General features: G+C 46.1%; 1 protein-coding gene across 1 annotated transcript in view; it reads right to left on the reverse strand.

Annotated features, from left to right (window-relative positions):
- LOC125453611 (transcription factor SOX-21-like) overlaps positions 1 to 21,158 on the reverse strand; it is a 289,360-nt gene that overhangs the window by 165,520 nt on the left and 102,682 nt on the right. The window contains exon 3 of the mRNA XM_059646525.1: positions 3,365 to 3,498. The gene's annotated coding sequence lies outside the window, so the exon portion shown is untranslated. The remainder of the gene's footprint in view (positions 1 to 3,364; positions 3,499 to 21,158) is intronic.

A 21,158-nucleotide genomic window follows, 5' to 3' on the forward strand; every position in this document is an offset into this window, starting at 1 on the left:
GTTAGATGGGCTTCAAATCGGTGTGACAGTCGGCACAACATCGAGGGCCGAAGGGCCTATACAGTGCTGTAATGTTCTATGTTCTATGAACTCCGAGTTCAGATTTTGAGAAAGAAGAACAGCCCTCATTTGTCCCATCAGTCCAACTCCATCCATGATCACACTTGGATTCTCCCATCAGGCAAATACACCCAATTCTTCAAGTTAAGCTCATGTATCCCATTGCATATTTATAATTCAATCTCCATTATTCATATTTAGCTTTCTGAACCTAATGAGCAGAAGAACATCTCAGCAGCAGAACAGGAATGTAACTATTCTGACCCCAAAACAATAACAGAAAGTTTGAGTTCAAATGTCAAATTCAAACCCAGTGCTCCTTTTAGGCATATCTCGTGATACAAATTATATGCAGTAAGCTGGTAAATGAAGTTTTCTTCTGTTCAGTATTCAGAAAGGATTGTAAACACATTCTAAAAAGAAGTTTCATAGAACAACCAGATACAGTAAAATTTTTTTAGAAACATGAAGTTGGATAAAGAGCTAGGCCTTGACCTACCACCCTTGGAATTGCCGACATTTCTGTTCAGAAATCTTGCGACAAACCTCTAGAGCAGATGAGATTTGAGCCTGGAGGCCTTTTGGCTCAGAGGTGCCACAAGACACCTACTTACCAGAAATAATGCCTCAAATTACTCACATGTGGTCAGTCTCTCAAGCCTGTTCTGAAATTTATTTAGATAATGACTGATCTGCACCTCAATTCTAAAACCCACGCAAGCAGTATTATTCCCTGATTCCTTCATCTGACAAGAATCCAACAATCTCAGACTCGATAACGCTGACTACTCCAGCATCCACTGTCCTTTGGTGTCAGAAAATTCCAAGTTTCTATATCTTCAGTATTCTGAATCCTATTTTTCAAAATAAATAAAGTTCATTCATATTTGAATTTATAATGCATTTAAGATTTATGTAAGAATTAAATACTGCATATTTAGACAGTTGTATATAGTTGCAAATGCTATTTTTGATGCCACCCTAGACTCCTTATAATGTTCTAAAAAGCAGCTCAGCCTCCAGCATCAATAGGTCAAGGCAAATTCTAAGGACAGAATCTCCTCAGATCCTGAATGACGTGAGATATGGTGAGTCTTCTGGGAGAATCATGTGAAGGGCCTTCCTCAAAGGCAAGAGCTGCAAGTTGTATTTTACAGCTTAGTTCCAGATGCTGAGATGAAAGACTTGTTAATGAGCAGTGAGAAACCTACAAACAGGAGTAATCACTCATTATTAGCTTAATTACTACCTAATCTCACTTTAGTGACATGCAGGTTTCCATTGTCCTATTTACTGGATACAAGCCTGATGCCAAGAATTCCTGACACTGAAGTCAAGTGGATACTTGGCAACTCCAGTTCACCACATTCTCCACCAGATGTCCATCTTGGACACCTGGCACTAACATCTCAGGGCACAGTCCGTGAGCAGAAGCCAGAAGCATGCCATGTCTACGAATATTCGCATTTGCTATGTGCCAGCCTCTCCACATCATCATGGCACATCTCTGATCCACTCACAGGACGCATCTGCAATTTACTGCTGCACTTTTTAACATACCAGAAACTATCATTGGAAGGCCATTGTATGGGCACTCCAGCTCACAGACTAGACCAGGCTGCATCTCATGATTGTTCACTTGGTCTCTTCTCACTCACTCACTTTGAGCCTACACAGATGCATCCTGCGCCTTCCCCTGGCTTGCCTTTTAATGTTCTGGCCCTCAGCTGGGCTCAACAGGCACACAGGACTGCTGAAACAGACAAAAACAAAAACTGTAGGAGAAATTCTGGTAGCATATGTGGACAGAAAACGACCATTTCAGATTTTGTTAATCGAATTTAAATTTCCACAGTTGTCATGGGCAGATTTTAACGCGGCTTCAGGCAGCTAAAAGCAAAATACTGCAGATGCTGGAAATCTGAAATAAAAACAGAAAGGAACTTGGTAGAAAAGTTGGATTTGAAACATTAACACTTCTCTCTCCACAGATGTTGCCAGACCTGCTGACTTTCTCCAGCAGTTTCTGTTTTTATCCTCAGAGAACTAACTAACTTGGATTCCTGATTTTCCCGATGTGCCACTTGCCCCCACTGTGGTGAAGCAGTTAATGATAAACGATCAGTAGCCACTTTGTATTCTATTTAGTCATGTTCCTACAGATTGAGTGTTTTCTTTTCCCAATTAAACAAAGCAATACACTCTAAAACAAATTGTGATTCACAATTCCATAATTCAATAAGTACTAATTTCATTTCTCATGCTTTTTACAGTTGTAGCTGCATATGACAGAGGTGACAGATTAGGGTTGTTGGTCCATATTTTCTCATATTTACCAATAACTGGTTTGTTTTAATTGTTTTGGATGGTGCAGAGAGCTCAGACACTTTGCATTTATTCTTTAATTGAAATTAAATTAAATTTGCAAAATCCTGCGGAAACAGATGCATTGATACCTTTACAATTTATTTATACGTCATTTCTTTTAAACAAAAAAGTCACCATTCTTTGAGATGCCGAAGAACACTCTGCCTACTAACAAAAGCTTCTGTTCCTGCTTGAATTGAAGCACACATTGAGCAACATGGGATTTTAATGCAGTAGATAATTTCAAAGACTGCTCTTTCTATTTTTTTAAATCAGTGCATTAGCCCATAATATGCACACAGAGCATTGAAAATTGAAAGGTCATGTAGTGCAGCCACAAGGTTCTTTTTTTTTAATGTGCATTTGTATGAAGGCGAACATTAGTAGCATATGCTTGGCCTTTATATTTACCTTGATCTTCTCACAGAACATAAATCAACATAATGCCCACATTTCTCGGGACTTATTACCATGGCCGTGAGGTGAGGGCTTTTTCAATATGAGTAGTGTAAAAGGTGGGGGGGGGACATATTATTGCAAAGAGGCATTATTGTGCTGGGAATGTATAAACAACTGAGCAGAATAGGGCAACATGTTCATAATGGAAAGTAAAAGCTCTTCATTTTTGTCTTCATTGTCTCCCCTTCCTTTCTAAGCAATGTTCCTTTTTCCTTCTATCAATATAAGGTTCTTCTTGGTAAAATGAAATGCATTCATTCAGCTTGAAAGAGCCTTTTAAAGCAGTATTCAGTACTCACATACCAAGTGAGTGTACCAGAGCGCAGCAACTTTAAGAAGTGCAGTGAGGCAGTGTTCATCTCTCATAGTCAGAACAAGGGGTTTGTTTGCTGTGTGACAGGCAAAGGTTTCCATATTAAGCCGCAAAGAATTAGAAAGATGGGCATCATGATAAGCAGCTCATGTAACTTTTACTCACTTGTCAGCCCTGGCTCTCTGTCTTTTCCTTCACATGATCCTTGGCTAGCTTGTTCTCACACTCTTCTGCGCTCCTGAGATGGGTTGAGGCACCACTATTTAGTCCAGTAAATAGCTTTCTTTGAATCCTACAGCCTTCAGGGAAAAAAAGAGATAATCCGGGATAATGTGGACACAGTTTTCATTTCTTGTCAGCAAATTAAACAGCAATTATCCAAAGTGCAGGAGCAGATAAAACTGAAAGAATGGCAGGAGCATGACAAGTTTGGCTCCCCAGGACTTTTTATGATGGTCACATTAGCCCGGATTTGTTCTATACTAATAAAAGAATAAAAATGCTTTTTCAAGTGATTGGCAGTGCACAGCAAGAGGCAGGCCAGCTGCAACCAGTGGCTGACAATCAGATGCTGGAGCTTTAGAACCTGACAAGCAGAGCACAATTAATTTCTACTTCATAAAGTGTACAATAAATCTGTTTGTTTGTGATTCATAAACATAAGAATTTCACATTCCCCTATTTTCTTAATTAAACATTTTTTTTGGGGACATCACAATGAGCAGGAGCTAAACTGAAGTTTCACGAACAGACTGAAGGAGGTATAAGTATACAATTAAGGGTATATACATTGTCATTCAAAAGAAACTAATGAACCAATCATATGTAAATGTAGGATATTTAACATTCTGAGTCTGTATGTCAATACCAAAAGATCAGTAAATTGTTGAGGGGATGGAATGAATGAGTGAGTGTATTACTTCCATACCATGCACCCACATAATTTATATTTCACAACAGTCATGAAATAACTGCTCCTTTATTTTGTATCATGCTTATACAGGCGAGTCACATAATCATACAGCATGGAAACAGACACTTCGGTCCAACTAGCCCACACAAACCATGCTCCCAAACCAAAATCATCCAACTTGCCTGCATTTGGTTTATATCTCTCCAAACCTTTCCAATTCGTGTCCTCATCCAAATGTAGTTTAAATGTTGCAACTCTATGTGCATCCACGATTTCCTCTGGCAGTTCACTCTACATTTTAACCACTCGTAGTGTAAAAAAGTTGTCCCTTGTGTCCTTTTTAAATCTTTCTCCTCCGACCTAAAAAATATGCTCCATGGTTGCAAATTCCCCCACCCTAGGGAAACGATCCTTGCTATTCACTTTATCAAGCCCCCCATAATTTTTTAACCTCCATAAGGGTAATCCCTCAACTTCCTACTCTCTGGTGAAGGAGGTTCCAGCCTATCCAGTCTTTAAGGTGTTTTCAGATCCATCTGCTTTCCTGATGTGCAGAGTTAAGTGGCTTTTCTCCCCAATGTCCCAACAATATTGCTCATTCAAATGGATTTTGCCTGAAAATTATTGGTGATGAATTAAAATACAAAACACAGTCATTGTCTACATTCACTAGAAAATCGTTTTACTAGAATTGAAATTGTCTGTTTTGTATTTTAATTCATCACCAACAATTTTCAGGCAAAATCCATTTGAATGAGCAATACAGAACCTTCAAATGCAAACTTCACACTTCTAAACACATTCCCACTTACACTCCTTATATTAAACATTTAATTTAGAATCAGACTATAATTGCCTTCACTAATATAATTACGGTCTTAGGTGAATCTTTTAATCAATCTCTCATTCTGTATTCTTATCCAACTGTTGAACACTTGTGTTAGATCGTAACATAAATTTCACCCTCATGATCCACTTATCACCAAGTAATGACTCAGCTGGTTTCCCGTTAATCTTCCCAAGGTTTCTATATTGGTGGGGCCTCGTCCTCAGTGGGTCATGACCCTTCCATACTTACCAGAGCAGGATTGCATCAGAACATGGAAACAAAAGGAGGCTATTAATCATTTCAAGCCTCTTCCACCATTCAGTTAGATCATGGCTAATTATTCATTAAAGCAAAAATTCAATTTCAATCAATGAGTCTGAGCCAAGTCCTGGGACTACTGTAAACGGTTTCTTCGAAATAGGGCAGTCAGCACAACAAGTCTGTGCTCATGATTACTCTTCAACACAGCTTCATAGAGTCATCCAGAGTCATAGAGTCATACAACATTGAAACAAGCCCTTCTGCCCACCGTGTTTATGCTGACCAACAAACAGTGGACTACAGTCATTTCATTTACCCACACTTACTGTGACCTGGCATTTTAAGTACTCTAATGGCCTCCTCCCATCTGCTCACAAATAAGTCTATTACTGTAACCTTTTCCCTCAATTCGTTGCTCAGCACCCCCTTAAATGTATCAATAAGATATCACTCCCTCTATCACCAACGTTCAGTAGCAACAAGGTATGCCATCTACAAGATTCATTGCAGAAATTCACCAAGTCTCCTCAAACAGCACTTTCTAAGCCCACTACCTTTATCATATGAAGGGATGAGGACAGCAGATACATTGGGCTACCAGCAGATACATATTCCCACCAAGTCATTCATCATCCTTACTTGGAAACATCTCACCATTCCGTTAGTATTGCTAGGTCAAAATCCTGGAATTCTGTCCATAATGGGCTGATCTATAGCACATGGATTGTGGTGGTTTAAGAAGGCAGTTCACCATTATCTTCTTAAGAACAAATAGGGATGAGCAATAAATGCTTACCCAGCTAGCAGTGCCCACATCCCATGAATGAATAAAAGGAAAATTATTAGATGAGCTTTGAGGAAGGATAATGTAACCATCATTGCTGACAACATCCAGGATAATGACACGTTCAGGTCTTATGCCCCTCCTCAAATGCCACTTCACACCTATTCCACACTCTGGCAATGTATTGTAAACTGTGCATTGCATGTGACCACAGATCTCAAACATGCACTTAATCTCCCTTGAGACTTCTCCTTGGCATCCTATCCCACTTGGTAGTAGTAATGTCGACTAATTCCGGAAAGAATTGGTAACACTGAATTTACACAAGATGTGCTGGAAATTCGGGCACACACAACCATGACAGTATAAGAACATGGAGGCCCTGTGTCATGTTGTTCAGGTGGTAGTGGTGTAGTGGTTTTTTTCAGTAACTCTGACATCATATGAATGACTATAAATAAAAACTCTGCCACCACCATCAAACCAGGGGATCAATCCTGATTCAAGGAGGAGTGCAGGAGGGCATGCCAGAAACAACACCAAGTGTCAACTTGGTGAAACTACAAAACAAGACTATTTGCAGACAAAAAGGTATAAGCAACTATATTTTGTAAGGGTTAAGCGATTGACAACCAACAGATCAGATCTACGCTCTGCAGTCCTGTCACATCCAACTATGAATGGTGGTGAACAATTAAACAACTCAGTGGTGGTGCAGGCTGCACAAATATCCCTATCCTCAATAATGGGAGACTCGAGTGCATCAATACAACTGAAAAGACTGAAGCATTCGCAACAATCTTCAGCCAGAAATGCTAAGCGGATGATTCATCTTGACATCCTCCAGCATCGCATGTGCTAGTCTTTGGACAATTCAATTCACTCCATGTGATATCAAGAAACAAAGAAGATAGGAACAGTATGTGGACATTTGGCCCCTTGAGCCTGTTTTGCCATTCATCATGATCATGGATAATCATCAAACTCAACACTCTAATCCTGTCCTCCCCATGTACCTTTAGCCCTTTAGCCACAAATGCTATGTCTACCTTCTTCTTGGAAATAGTTGGAGGCACTGATACTGTAAAGGCTTTGGGCCCTGGCAATAGTACTGAAGGCTTATGCTACGACACTGGCAACTACATGATAGTATGGAAAATTGCCCAGGTATGTCTTGGACAAATCCACCATGGCCAATTGCTGCTCGATTTCCATCAAAAGTAAAGTGATAGAAGTCATCAACAGTGCTACCAAACAGCACCTGCATACTGACACCCAGAACAGGTTCCTCCAGGGCCTCTCAGCTACAGGCCTCATTACAGCCTTGGCTTAAACAAAGAAAAAATAGCTGAATTGTAGAAGTGAGGTGACAGTGACGACCTGTGACATCAAGGGCATGTATTTTAGGTGAGTGTGGCATCAAGTGGCACAAGCAAAACTGGAATCATTCGGAGTCAGTAGAAACCTCTCAGCTGGTTGGCTGGCACAAAGGAAGATGGTTGTGGTTATTGGAGGTTATTTATCTCAGTTGCAAGATGTCTCTGCATGTATTCCTAAGGGTAATATCCTTGGCCCATCCATCTTCAGCGGCTTCTTCAATGGCCTTCCTTCCATCATAATGTCAGAAGTGCTCGCAATTCCTCAGATACTCTGGATGTGAGTTTGCTCGCTGAGCTGGAAGGTTAGTTTTCAGACGTTTCATCACCTTATTTTTATTTGAAAAAATATACTTTATTCATAAGATGTACAAAAAATAAAACATATTTATACACCTACCCAGTCATGCAAGCCGCTCCGGGTTACCCGGGGGGTACGTACACCAACTAAAAGAAAAAAAAGCACAGAAAATAACCCGGCAGTCATCTCCCTGCACAGTCCCCATTGGCCCCCTGACCAGTTGGGGAAGGCGCCAGCTGGGCCCAGTTACCAGATAGGGACTTTTTTTCTATTCTGGATGAGGGCTTTCATACGGTGGTCTTTCCCCACCGCGCCTTGGCGGCAGCTGCCCCAAGCTTTAGCGTATCCCTCAGCATGTAGTCCTGGACCTTGGAGTGTGCCAGTCTGCAACACTCGGTCGGGGTCAGTTCTTTCAGCTGGCAGACCAGCAAGTTGCGGGCAGACCAAAGAGCATCTTTCACCACATTGATGGTCCTCCAGGCGCAGTTGATGTTGGTCTCGGTGTGCGTCCCAGGAAACAGCCCGTAGAGCACAGAGTCCTGCGTCACAGAGCTGCTCGGGACGAACCTCGACAAATACCACTGCATCCCCCTCCAGACCTCCTACGCAGAGGCACACTCCAGAAGTAGGTGATCGACGGTCTCCTCCCTCCTGCAGCCGCCTCGAGGGCAGCGTGCGGTAGCGCAGAGATTCCGGGCATGCATAAAGGATCTCACGGGCAGAGCCACTCTCACCGCCAGCCAAGCAATGTCCTTGTGCTTGTTTGAAAGTTCTGGCGATGAGGCATTCTGCCAAACAACTTTGGCAGTCTGCGTGGGGAACCACATGACGGGATCCACCCTCTCCTTTTCCCCGAAGGGTCTCGAGGATACTACGTGCTGACCACTGCCTGACAGCCTTGTGGTCAAAGGTGTTTCCCTTCAAAGATTTCTCTTGGAAGGACAGGTGGTACAGGACGGTCCAACTACTCGGAGCGTTCCGCTGCAACGAGGTCAGGCCCATCCTTCGCAACACCGGGAACAGGCAGAACCTCAGTAAGTAGTGACACTTGGTGTTCGCGTACTGAGGATCTACACACAGCTTGATGCAGCTGCTCACAAAGGTAGCCATCAGGGCAAGGGTGGCGTTCGGTACTCCCTTTCCCCCATTTTCCAGGTCTTTGTACATGGTGTCCCTGCGGACCCGGTCCATCCTTGACCCGCAAATGAAGTGGAAGATGGCCCGGGTGACCGCAGCGGCGCAGGTCCAGGGAATAGGCCAGGCCTGCGCCACATACAACAGTGCCGAAAGCCCCTTGCACCTGACAACCAAGTTCTTACCCGCGATGGAGAGGGACCAGAGCTTCCACCTGCCCAGCGTCTGCTTCAGTTTAGTGATACGCTCCTCCCAAGTCTTAGTGCATGCCCCAGCTCCACAGAACCGAACACCCAGCGCCTTCAGGTAGTCTGTCCTGACGGTGAAGGGGATGAAGGAGTGGTCGTCCCAGTTCCCGAAGAACATGGCCTCGCTCTTACCCCTATTGACTTTGGCACCCAAGGCCAGTTCAAACTGGCCGCAGATGTCCAACAGCCTACTCACCGACCAATGATCGGTGCAGTAGATGGCGACATCGTCCATGTACAGGGAGGTCTTGACCTGAAGGCCTCCGCTGCCTGGGATAGTCACACCCTTCAGGCTCATGTCCTTCCTGATGGATGCGGCGAAGGGCTCCACACAGCACACGAACAAGGCAGGAGAGCGCGGGCAGCCCTGCATGACTCCAGATCTGACGGGCAAACTGTCCGTTCCCACCTGTTGATCGAGACTGCGCTAACGATGTTGGTGTAGAGCAGCCAGATCCAATTGCGGATGCCCTCCCCGAACCCCAATTTGGAGAGGCCGTCCCTCACGTAAGCGTGAGAGACCCTGTCGAAGGCCTTCTCGTGGTCCAGGCTGATGAGGCAGGTGTCCACCCGCCTGTCCTGAACGTAGGCAATCATATCCCTGATGAGCGCGAGACTCTCAGCGATCTTCCTGCCCGGCACAGCACAGGTTTGGTCAGGGTGAATCACCAACTCCAGGACAGACCTGACCCGGTTGGCTATGACCTTGGCCAGGATTTTGTAGTCCACGTTCAATAGTGAAATGGGGCGCCAATTCCTAATTTCTTCCTTCTCCCCCTTCCTCTTGTAAATGAGGGTGATGATGCCCTTCCTCATGGACTTGCACATTTCCCCTGCCTGAAGCGAACTATCGTACACCTCCAGCAGGTCCTGGCGGACCAGGTCCCACAGAGCGGAATACAGCTCGACCGGTAAGCTGTCGCTCCCAAGAGTCTTATTCCTCTCCAAGGACTTCAGGGCTCTGGTCAGCTCGTCCAGGGATATCGGCCGGTCCAGCCACTCCCTCGTGCCGTCGTCTAAGACCTCCGTGATAGATGATAGGAACGACTGGGAGGCCCTGCTGTCCATGGGCTTCGTGTCGTACAGTCCAGCATAGAAGGATCTGCTGATCCTCAAAATGTCGGGCCGAGACGACGTCACCGAGCCGTCGTCCTTCTTCAGCCGGCTAAGCACAGAGCTCTCTTTGTGCACCTTCTGAAAGAAGAAACGCGAGCATGTCTTGTCCTGCTCCACGGAGCGGGCCTGGACCGGGAGATTATCCTGGATGCCTCCGCAGTGAAGAGCGAGGCTTGCTGGCTCCTCACCTCGCGGAGGTCCTCCGTGACATCGACCCCCATCAACTGCAGAAGGAGCAGGTTCTGCACCCTTTTCTGTAGTCACGACAGGTTTCCTCGCCTCTCTCTCGCCTTCCGAACACGCTTGAGGACAAGGTACCTCTTGATGTTCTCCTTCACCGTCTCCCACCAGTCGCCCGGAGACTCAAAGAGGGGTTTCACAGTTCTCCAACCGGCGTACTCCCTCTTAAGCTCCTTGACGTTCTCTGGGATCAACAGAGTCGTGTTGAGCTTCCACGTCCCCTTGCCGGCCTGCTGGTCGTCCTGTAAGTGACATTTGGCCAGCCGGAGGCAGTGGTCAGAGAAGAACATCGGCCCAACGCCAGTGGACATGACCGAGAACATCTGTGACACAAACAGGAAGTCTATCCTTGAGTGGATAGACCCGTCTGGCCACGAACAGGTGTATCTCCGCTGCGCTCCATCTGCAGGGGTGCTGAAGACGTCAAGCAGCTTGGCCTCCTTCACCGTGCCCATCAGGAATCTGGACGTGACGTCCAGTTGACTCCCCCCACCCGCTGTCCTCACGCCGGATCTTCCATCTGCATCGATGATGCAGTTGAAGTCTCCGCCTAGGATGGCCGGCCTGGACGTATCCAGCAGGGGTGGAAGCCGCTGCAGGTCGGCCAACTGCTCACTCCGTACCGCTGGGGTGTACACGTTGATCAGCCTCAGGGGAGCATTCCTGTAGGTGACATCAGCAACTAGGAGGCGCCCCCCCGACCACCTCCTGAACTTGAGAGATGGTGAAGTTGCGCCCCCACAACAGAATAGCCAGGCCCGAGGAACGACAGTCCTTAGCCCCCGACCAGATCGAAGGCCCACAGGTCCAGGCGCCCGACCATTTCCCAGAAACAGGAGGTCTGCCTTGATGGTGGTCAGGTAGGCCAACGTGGACAGACATCTTGCGGTGGACTTGACGCTGCGAACATTAATGCTCGCAACTTGTACCCCCATTGTGGGCAGTGACCACAGTACCCTCCCCAAGTCCAAGGTCCAGGCCCTCCATTTGACCCTTCATGCCCATTGCCTGGGCTAACTACTGGATGGTCTCCGGGCTCAGTAAACTGTCTGTGCTGCCTTCCGGGTGGCATCCCCTCATCGGTGGTACGGAGGCAGGAGAGTCTGGCCTTGGGTCAGGCTGGGGACACGCTGTTTCCTCCTTCCCGCCTGAAAGTTCTGGAGGGCCCTCCAGGGCCCCAGCGGTGCGTGGCTGGGTGTCAGAGGGAGCCTCAGGACGCCTCCCGTCACCTGGAAGCAGGGTGCTGCTTTCCTTCTCTCTTGAGATCTTTAGCTTCTGCTTTGGACAGGCCTCCTCCAAATCTCCCTTGTCAGAGGAGCTCCTATAGCCCCACTGTAGCTGCCTCTTCCCGCCTAATGGTTGCGGTGCCTGGGCCTGCCGGCGTGCCTTCCTCCTCACTTTCTGGACCGTCGTCCACTCCCCTGGGTCACCTGTCGCCTCCTCCATCGACTCCGGGTTGTTGGGGAGGCCGGGGACGTGGCGGGGGGGAGGGGAGCAGAGCCTGCAGGGGTGCTTTGCTGGCCTCAGGTCCATCCTGTGGGGCTGGGCCCTCCTGCACGACCTGGCCCTCCTGCACATTAGGGGGGTCATTGCAGGGCCCTGGTGCCTCCCTCTCCTCCGGGGGGGCTTGCCCCGCATTGCCCCTGCCGGCGACCTGGGCGTCGGTGGTCCCCCGCTGCCGGCATGCCCCATAAAGGTGGCCCGCTTCCCCGCAAAGGTTGCAGCTTTTTTCTTTTGGGCAATCCTTTGCAAAGTGTCCCTCCTCCCTGCAATTCCTGCAGATGGTGGCTTTGCAGTCGGCCGCCATGTGACCTGACCTACCACAGGCATGGCAGACTTTAGGTTGCCCTGCATAGGTCAGGTAGCCCTTGCTCCCACCGATCGCGAAGCTGGACGGTGGGTGTACGATGTTCCCGTCCGAGCCCATCCTCAGCATCACCCTGACCTGCCTCTTACTGGTCCAGATCCCGAAGGGGTCTATGATGTTGGTTAGGTCCCCTTCCACCTTCATGTACCTTCCGAGGAAGATCAGGACATCACCTGCTGGCACACGCGGATTGTACATGTGTACAGTCACCTTACGGCTCCTCTGCACTGGCATCACGAACAGCAGGACAGCGGTCAGTACAGAGAGGGGGCCCTCACCGCCTTTCTCCTTCAAAACCTCCAGGAAGCGCTCGCAAAGCTCGGCACTCCTGAAGGTTACATCATAAAAACCTCCTCCAGGGAAATCCTGCAGGCAGTAAATGTCCGCAGCAGTGAACCCACAACCGTCCAACAGGACACTCTTCACGAAGAAGGTGCGGTCCACAGATGCACTGTCATCCACCTTCTTCATGGAAATACAGATGGTGTTCCGGACCCCCTGACCCCGGGCACGAGCACTCGCCGCAGCCATCGTTGCACGTTGGTTGATCCCCTGAACCAGCGTTAGGCTGAAGCCAGCATTAAGATCCACCGGTTGCAAGGGTGCACAGCCAACCTGACGTCTTCCTTCCACCTCCAACACAGCCGCGCTCTCCTCTTCTCGGTCCACAAAAGAGTGGGTCTTCATTTTGTTCCGGATGTCAGCTGGTTCACTGAGCTGGAAGGTTTTTTTCCCCAGACAATCCGTCACCATTCTAGGTAACATCATCAGTGAGCCTCCGGTGAAGCGAAAGTGTTATGTCCCGCTTTCTGTTTATCTGTTTAGGTTTCCTTGGGTTGGTGATGTCATTTCCTGTTCTTTTTCTCAGAGGATGGTAGATTGGCTCCAAATCAATGTGTTTGTTGATGGAGTTCTGGTTGGAATGCCATGCTTCTCGGAATTCTCATGCGTGTCTCTGTTTGGCTTGTCCTAGGATGGATGTGTTGTCCCAATCAAAGTGGTGTCCTTCCTTATCTGTATGTAAGGATACTAGTGATAGTGGGTCATGTCGTTTTGTGGCTAGTTGATGTTCATGTATCCTGGTGGCTAGCTTTCTGCTTGTTTGTCCAATGTAGTGTTTGTCACAGTTCTTGCAAGGTATTTTGCAGATGACGTTCGTTTTGCTTGTTGTCTGTATCGGGACTTTTAACTTCATTAGCTGTTGTTTTAGTATCCTGGTGTTTCCACCAACACACTAAAACAACGGTCTGCCGTTAAAGTGTTTTTTCCTGATGGTTTTTCCTGCTCACAAAAAAATTAAAAATATAAGCAGGGGATCCCTTCCAACTCTATTTTGATTTGATCCCTCTTCTCCCCCTCACTTTTTCTCACATAGGCATTTTCCCTAGGGGCTCTGCCTGACACCGATGCTTTTATCACGTGGATCTTTTTTGTTCCGTGTTAGTGGTATGTTTAAGAAAAATAAAAAGAAAAAATATGTAAACAGGGTTCAGGGGAAAAATATATTACCATCAGATTAGAATCTCCTCAGTTAAGGACTGACTCTAAGCTGGCTGGTCATATTCAGTGTGCTGTGCACTAGTAAATAAAGGGGGTCTTGGTGACAGGACACCAGCCTCTGTAAAAAAACACAGGGAATCCCCCTCCAACTCTATTTTGATTTTTGCACTACCCACCCCTTCACTTTTTCCATGTAAGCATTGCCCGTTCCAAGCTTTGCTTGTTACTGGTTCCCTGGCCACATGGGTGCTTTTCTGGTGGTGGTATGTTAATAAAGTTATTTGCACACCTGGTGTTTTTTACTGTGTCTCACGCCAGCACACACATTAGGATGCTGGGGAAAATAAGCACTACTGCTGTATGACAGTCATGTGAGGGAATAATAAAAAAAAACATAAACAGGGGATCCTCTCCAATTCTATTTTGATTTGATCCCTACCTTTCTCTTTAATGTAAGCTCGTTCCAAGCTCTCCTTGTTACTGCAGAATGTATGTCTCTCTGCGATATTTTGGACTATTCTTTTGACTGATATGTGTTTCCGCACAATTTTTACATCAACATCTCTGTCCTTTGGCAAATTGTCTTTATTTATAGAATCCCTTCTGTGTGAAACCAGGCCCTTTGGCCCAATAGGTACATACCAGCCCTCAACACATGCTGCCAGACCCATTCCCCCTATAGCTCACCTCATCTACACATCCCGAAACACTATGGACAATTTAGCATGGCCAATCCACCTAGCCTGCACATCTTTGGACTGTGGGAGGAAACCAAAGCACCCAGAGGAAACCCATGCAGACACGGGGAGAATCTGCAAACTCCATACAGACAGTCACCTGAAAATAGAAACAAACTCAAGTTCCAGGCACTGGCAGGCAGCAATGCTAATCATTGAGCCACTGTGCCACCCCAATTATGTGGTGACCTTGCCATGTGTCATTTTTGAGACACTGTAACCTTACGTGGACTTTGAATTTATTGTTTAAGGTGAGATGTTTTTCTGTAGGATGTTCTATCTGAACGTCTCTTTTTTGGTGACTTGTTTTTGATGTATTGTGACTGATGTTATGTGTTTTGTCTGCGACACTGCAACTTAAGTGAATTTTGCAAAAAGAGTATTAACAAGGAATTCAGAATCTCCCCAGTTTAGGCAACCGAGTCTTAGCTGGTTGGCCACAGCCAGTGTACTGTGCACAAGTAAATAAAGGGTGAGTTCCAGTGATAGATAAAGTATTTTCTAAAACCCATTTTTACAGGCACATCTTCCTTAGTGACTGTCTCTGACTCCACCCAAAATCACATTGATTCTAACTGGGTTATCCAAACTAATTTTTTTAATGGGTGAGTTGGTGACAGGATTCTGGCCACTTTGCAGTTATTTTACACAGCTAAAGGGATAAAGATTTCTGTAGATCAGTACAGGGACTTCCACATGTGATCTGAACAGCCACTGATTGCCTGCAATGGTCCCTCACACAACAACCATTCCTGCTTCACTCCATGCTTCCAGCCTGCTCCGCTCCAGTTTTCAGATGTTCTGCAGCACCTCATACATCCAGCCCACTTTGTTTTGGTTCTCGGCTGTTCTGCTGTTTCAGGCCTCCGGCCCACTCCACTCCACTCAGTTCCGACTCTTAGCCGCTCTGTTCCACGCCCCCAGCCAGATCCACCTCTCAGCCGTTCTGCTGCATGCCTCTAGCCTGCTCTACTCAGCCTTTCAATTCTCTTTCAATTATGCCCACCTTGAAGAAGTTGTGCTCTTCTCATCAACTGGATCTTTTGGCTTGTTCACTTCATTGCTTTCAAAATGCCTTCCAGTGATAGATAAAGTATTTTCTAAAACCCATTTTTACAGGCACATCTTCCTTAGTGACTGTCTCTGACTCCACCTGAAATCACATTGATTCTAACTGGGTTATCCAAACTAATTTTTTTAATGGGTTGAAGGGTTATGGAGAGTGGGCAGGAAAACAGAGTTGAGGCTGAAGTGAGATCGGCCATGATCACGTTAATTGATGGAACAGGTTTGAGGGTTCAAATTGCCCACTCTTGCCCTTAGCTCTTATATTCTTATGAAGTTTTATGATTTGAACCCACCTAAGATTGAGACTGTAAGACCATAAGAATTAGGAACAGGAGTAGGCTTCTTGAACAGCTCCAGCATTCAATAGGATCAAGGCTGGCCGGACATTCCTCACACCCACTTTCCTGCTTTTTCCCCCAACACTTGATTCCCCACTGATCAAGAATTTATGTATATCAGCCTTAAATATACACAAGGACTTTTCCCCAGAGCGCTCTGTGGCAAGGAGTTCCAAAGGACTCACAACTCTCTTAGAGACGAAATTCCTCCTGATCTATCTTAAATTTGTACCCGCTTATTCTGAAGCAATGTGCTTAGTCCTCAGCTCTCCCATAAGAGGGAAACATCTTCTTAGCATTTACCCTGTCAAGCCCCTTAATAATCATAAATTCTTTAATGAGATCACCTCTCAATCTTCAAAACTCTAGTGAGTAGAGTTCTAACCTTTACTCATAAAACAATCCCTCAATTCTAGGGATCATCCTAGTGAACTTTCTCCAAACTGTCTCCAATGAAATTATATCTTTCCTAAATAAGGGGACAAAAACTCACAGTATTCCAGATTTGGTCTCCCCAGCACCTCGTACAGTGGCAAGACTTCACTCCTCACATAATCAATTGTCTTGAAATACAGAGCCAAGATTATGTTCATGGTTTTGATTACCTACTGCACCCATCTGTTGGCTTTCTGTGTTTTGTGCACATGTACCCTCAAGTCATTTCTGTTGCAGATTTTTGTAGATCTCTTCCATATAAACAGTTCTCTGTTAGTTTGTTTCCTCTTCCAATGAACAACTTCATATTTTTCCATATTATACTCTATTTTTCAATTTCTCACCCATTCACTTAACCTATCACTATCTTTGTTAACCTGTTTGTTGCCCATTGCAACTTGCCTTTTCATCTATCCTTGTGTCATCTGCAAACTTGGTTACAATGGATTTTTCTTCTTTGCTTCAAGTCAATAAGGTCAATAACCAGGGGAATAATTTTAAAGTGAGGATTCAAAGCAGGAGGATTAGAGGGAGTTTGAGAAAATGAAGTTTTCAGCCAGAGGGTGAGGGTCTGGAATGCACTGCCTGAGAGAGTAATTGAAGCAGGAAACCTCATATCCTTTAAAAAGTACATTCAAGACGATTGGCCTGCTGTTGGAAAGTGAGATTAGCATATGTGGTAATATGTTTGTGGCAGTACAGAGTCGATGGGCTGAAAGGGCTCTTCTATAGTGTACAATTCTGTCTTTTTAAGTTATTGATATATATTGTAAATATTTGCAGTCTCAGCACTGAGGATCCCCACTGGTCTGGGGTTGCCAGCCCAGTAAAAAACCATTTTATTCTGATTCATTTATGCCGCCCATCAACCAATTTTCTATCTAAGATAATACATGTCCAATACCACTGGCTCTTATCTTGTGGCATAACCTTTTGTGAGGTGCCTTGTCGAATACCTTCTGGATGCACAAATATATTATATTTACTTGTTCCCCTCTATCTACTCTGGCTGAGACTTCCTCAAAAAAGCTCCAATAAATTAGCTACAATATCTGGTAATGAATAATGAGGCAGGTTTAATAAATGATCTCAAACGTAGTGGAAGGAGTGCTCATTACATTTTAGAATTTAATATTCTGTTTGAGTATGAGGAACTTGGGTTGGAAACAACTGTGTTTAAATTAAATATAGAAGGGAATGACAATGCCATGAGGTTAGAGTTAGCTAAAGATAAATTAGCAGAAAATACAGTAAGGAAACAGTGGCAGACATTGAAGGAAGGAATTCAGCAAAAATACACCCCACTAAGGAGGACAGATTCTAAGAGAGGGATAAATCAGCCATGGCTAAACAAGGAAATTAAGGACAGTATAAAATCAAAAAAAAAATAAGGAGGCAAAAGTCTAGTGAGTAGAGTTCTAACCTTTACTTTTTTTTTTTTTTGAGTGCGAGCAGCAGCGGAGGCAAGACGGACCCGGAAGACTGCAGCTAAGGTAAAGCAGTTTATTTTTAAAATTACTTACCGGTAGCGGGCAGCGGTGTTTTTTTTTCCTCTTTCAGAGAAGGAGCGGGAGCATCAGAGGAAGTGACGAGGACCAGAGGGGCAGCCGGGAAGGAAAGCAGTGAGTATAAATACTCACCCTTCGACGCCAACGGCCTTTTTGAGTGCGAGCAGCAGCGGAGGCAAGACGGACCCGGAAGACTGCAGCTAAGGTAAAGCAGTTTATTTTTAAAATTACTTACCGGTAGCGGGCAGCGGTGTTTTTTTTTCCTCTTTCAGAGAAGGAGCGGGAGCATCAGAGGAAGTGACGAGGACCAGAGGGGCAGCCGGGAAGGAAAGCAGTGACCATATATATCAGCAAGGCGGCTTAACCCGAGACTCTACAACTGTAGTGTCTCCCACCCGCCGCCCTCCTCTAACCTAGTTAATAAGGTAAGGTTCATTCTAAACTTTCTCTATTGAACATAAGTTTGTTATTAATTTGTTATTATTACTTGAAGTGAGCTTTCTGCTTTAGTATTGAGTGGGTGTTCAGATAAGTGGGGTATGGATGCTAGGGCAGTTGCTTGCTCCTCCTGCAAAATGTGGCAGTTGGGAGATGTGGCACACGTCTCCGCTGGCTACATCTGCGGGAAGTGCACCCAGCTACAGCTCCTTGAAAACCGTGTTAGGGAAATGGAGCTGGAGCTGGATGAACTACGGATCATTCGGGAGGCAGAGGGGGTAATTGAGAGGAGTTATCGGGAGTTGGTCACTCCTAAGGCTCAGGACGAGGATAGATGGGTTACAGTTAGGGGGAGGAAAGGGGACAGACAGACAGTGCAGAGATCCCCTGTGGGCATTCCCCTCAGCAATAAGTATACCGTTTTGGATACTGCTGGGGGGGTTGACCTACCAGAGGAAAGCCATAGTAGTCAGTTCTCTGGCACTGAGCCTGACACTGTGGCAAAGAAGGGAAGGGGGCAGAATAGAAAAGTACTCGTGGTAGGGGACTCGATAGTTAGGGGAATCGACAGGAGATTTTGTGGGCAAGATCGGGATTCCCGGAAGGTATGTTGCCTCCCTGGTGCCAGGGTCCGGGACGTCTCCGATCGGGTGTATAAAGTTCTGAAAGGGGAGGGTGAACAGCCAGAAATCGTGTTACATATTGGCACAAATGATATAGCCAGAAATAGGTTTGAGGATATAAAAAGTGATTTCAGGGCGTTAGGATGGAAGCTGCAGAGCAGGACGAACAGAGTAGTGTTCTCTGGTTTACTACCGGTGCCACGAGATAGCGAGGTGAGGAACAGGGAGCGGGCGCAGCTGAACACGTGGCTACGCAGCTGGTGTAGGAGGGAGGGTTTCAGATATGTTGATAATTGGGATGCCTTCTGGGGAAGGTGGGACCTGTACAAGAAGGACGGGTTGCATCTGAACTGGAAGGGGACCAATGTCCTGGGTGGAAGGTTTGCTCGAGTAGTTCGAGAGGGTTTAAACTAGTATGGCAGGGGGGTGGGAACCTGAGCTGTATACCAGAGGTGAGCGTTGATGCAGGTGAGGCAGTAGCAAGAGGTAGACCAGCTAGTGGGAAGGATTTTCCTGGGAAGGAACCAAGGGATCGGTTAAAGTGTGTTTGCTTTAATGCAAGGAGTATCAGGAATAAAAGTGATGAACTTAGAGCATGGATCAGTACCTGGTGCTATGATGTTGTGGCCATAACAGAGACATGGGTTTCTCATGGGCTGGAATGGTTGCTGGATATTCCAGGGTTTAGAACATTTAAAAAGAATAGGGAGGGGGGAAAAAGAGGAGGGGGTGTAGCACTACTAATCAGAGAGGGTATCACAGCTACAGAAGCTTCCATTGTCGAGGAAGATCTGCCTACTGAGTCAGTATGGGTGGAAATTAGGAACAGCAAGGGAGTAGTCACCTCGTTAGGGGTTTACTACAGGCCCCCCAATAGCAGCAGGGAGATTGTAGAAAGCATAGGTCGACAGATTTTGGAAAAGTGTGGACGCAGTAGGGTTGTTGTAATGGGTGACTTTAACTTTCCTAATATTGATTGGAACCTCCTTCGAGCAGAAGATTTGAATGGAGCTGTTTTTGTAAGGTGTGTTCAGGAGGGTTTCCTAACGCAGTACGTTGACAGGCCGACGAGGGGAGAGGCCATTCTAGACTTGGTGCTCGGAAACGAGCCGGGGCAGGTATCAGATCTTGTGGTGGGAGAGCATTTTGGTGATAGTGACCATAACACTCTCTCATTCTACATAGCTATGGAGAAGGAGAGGATTAGGCAGAATGGGAGGATATTTAATTGGGGAAGAGGAAACTATGATGCGATTAGACACGAGTTAGGAAGCATGGACTGGGAGCAGTTGTTCCATGGTAAGGGAACTATAGACATGTGGAGATGGTTTAAGGAACAGTTGTTGGGAGTGATGAGTAAATATGTCCCTCTGAGACAGGCAAGACGGGGTAAGATAAAGGAACCTTGGATGACGAGAGCGGTGGAGCTTCTAGTGAAAAGGAAGAAGGTAGCTTACATAAGGTGGAGGAAGCTAGGGTCAAGTTCAGCTAGAGAGGATTACATGCAGGCAAGGAAGGAGCTCAAAAATGGTCTGAGGAGAGCCAGGAGGGGGCACGAGAAAGGCTTGGCAGAAGGAATCCGGGAAAACACAAAGGCATTTTACACTTACGTGAGGAATAAGAGAATGGTCAAAGAAAGAGTAGGGCCGATCAGGGATAGCATAGGGAACTTGTGTGTGGAGCCTGAGGAGGTAGGGGAAGCCCTAAATGAGTTTTTTGCTTCTGTCTTTACGAAAGAAACGACCTGTGTAGTGAATGAAACCTTTGAAGAGCAGGTGTGCATGCTGGAATGGATAGAGATAGAGGAAGCTGATGTACTGAAAATTTTGTCAAACATTAAGATTGACAAGTCGCCAGGCCCGGATCAGATTTGTCCTCGGCTGCTTTGGGAAGCGAGAAATGCAATTGCTTCGCCACTTGCGAAGATCTTTGCATCCTCGCTCTCCACTGGAGTCGTACCTGAGGACTGGAGAGAGGCAAATGTAATTCCTCTCTTCAAGAAAGGAAATAGGGAAATCCCCGGCAATTATAGACCGGTAAGTCTCACGTCTGTCGTCTGCAAGGTGTTAGAAAGGATTCTGAGGGATAAGATTTATGACCATCTGGAAGAGCATGGCTTGATCAAATACAGTCAACACGGCTTTGTGAGGGGTAGGTCATGCCTTACAAACCTTATCGAGTTTTTTGAGGATGTGACTAGTAAGGTTGATGAGGGTCAAGCTGTGGATGTGGTGTATATGGAC

The sequence above is a fragment of the Stegostoma tigrinum genome, chromosome 6 (genome assembly GCF_030684315.1).
Source record: "Stegostoma tigrinum isolate sSteTig4 chromosome 6, sSteTig4.hap1, whole genome shotgun sequence".
Taxonomy (NCBI): Eukaryota; Metazoa; Chordata; class Chondrichthyes; order Orectolobiformes; family Stegostomatidae; genus Stegostoma; species Stegostoma tigrinum.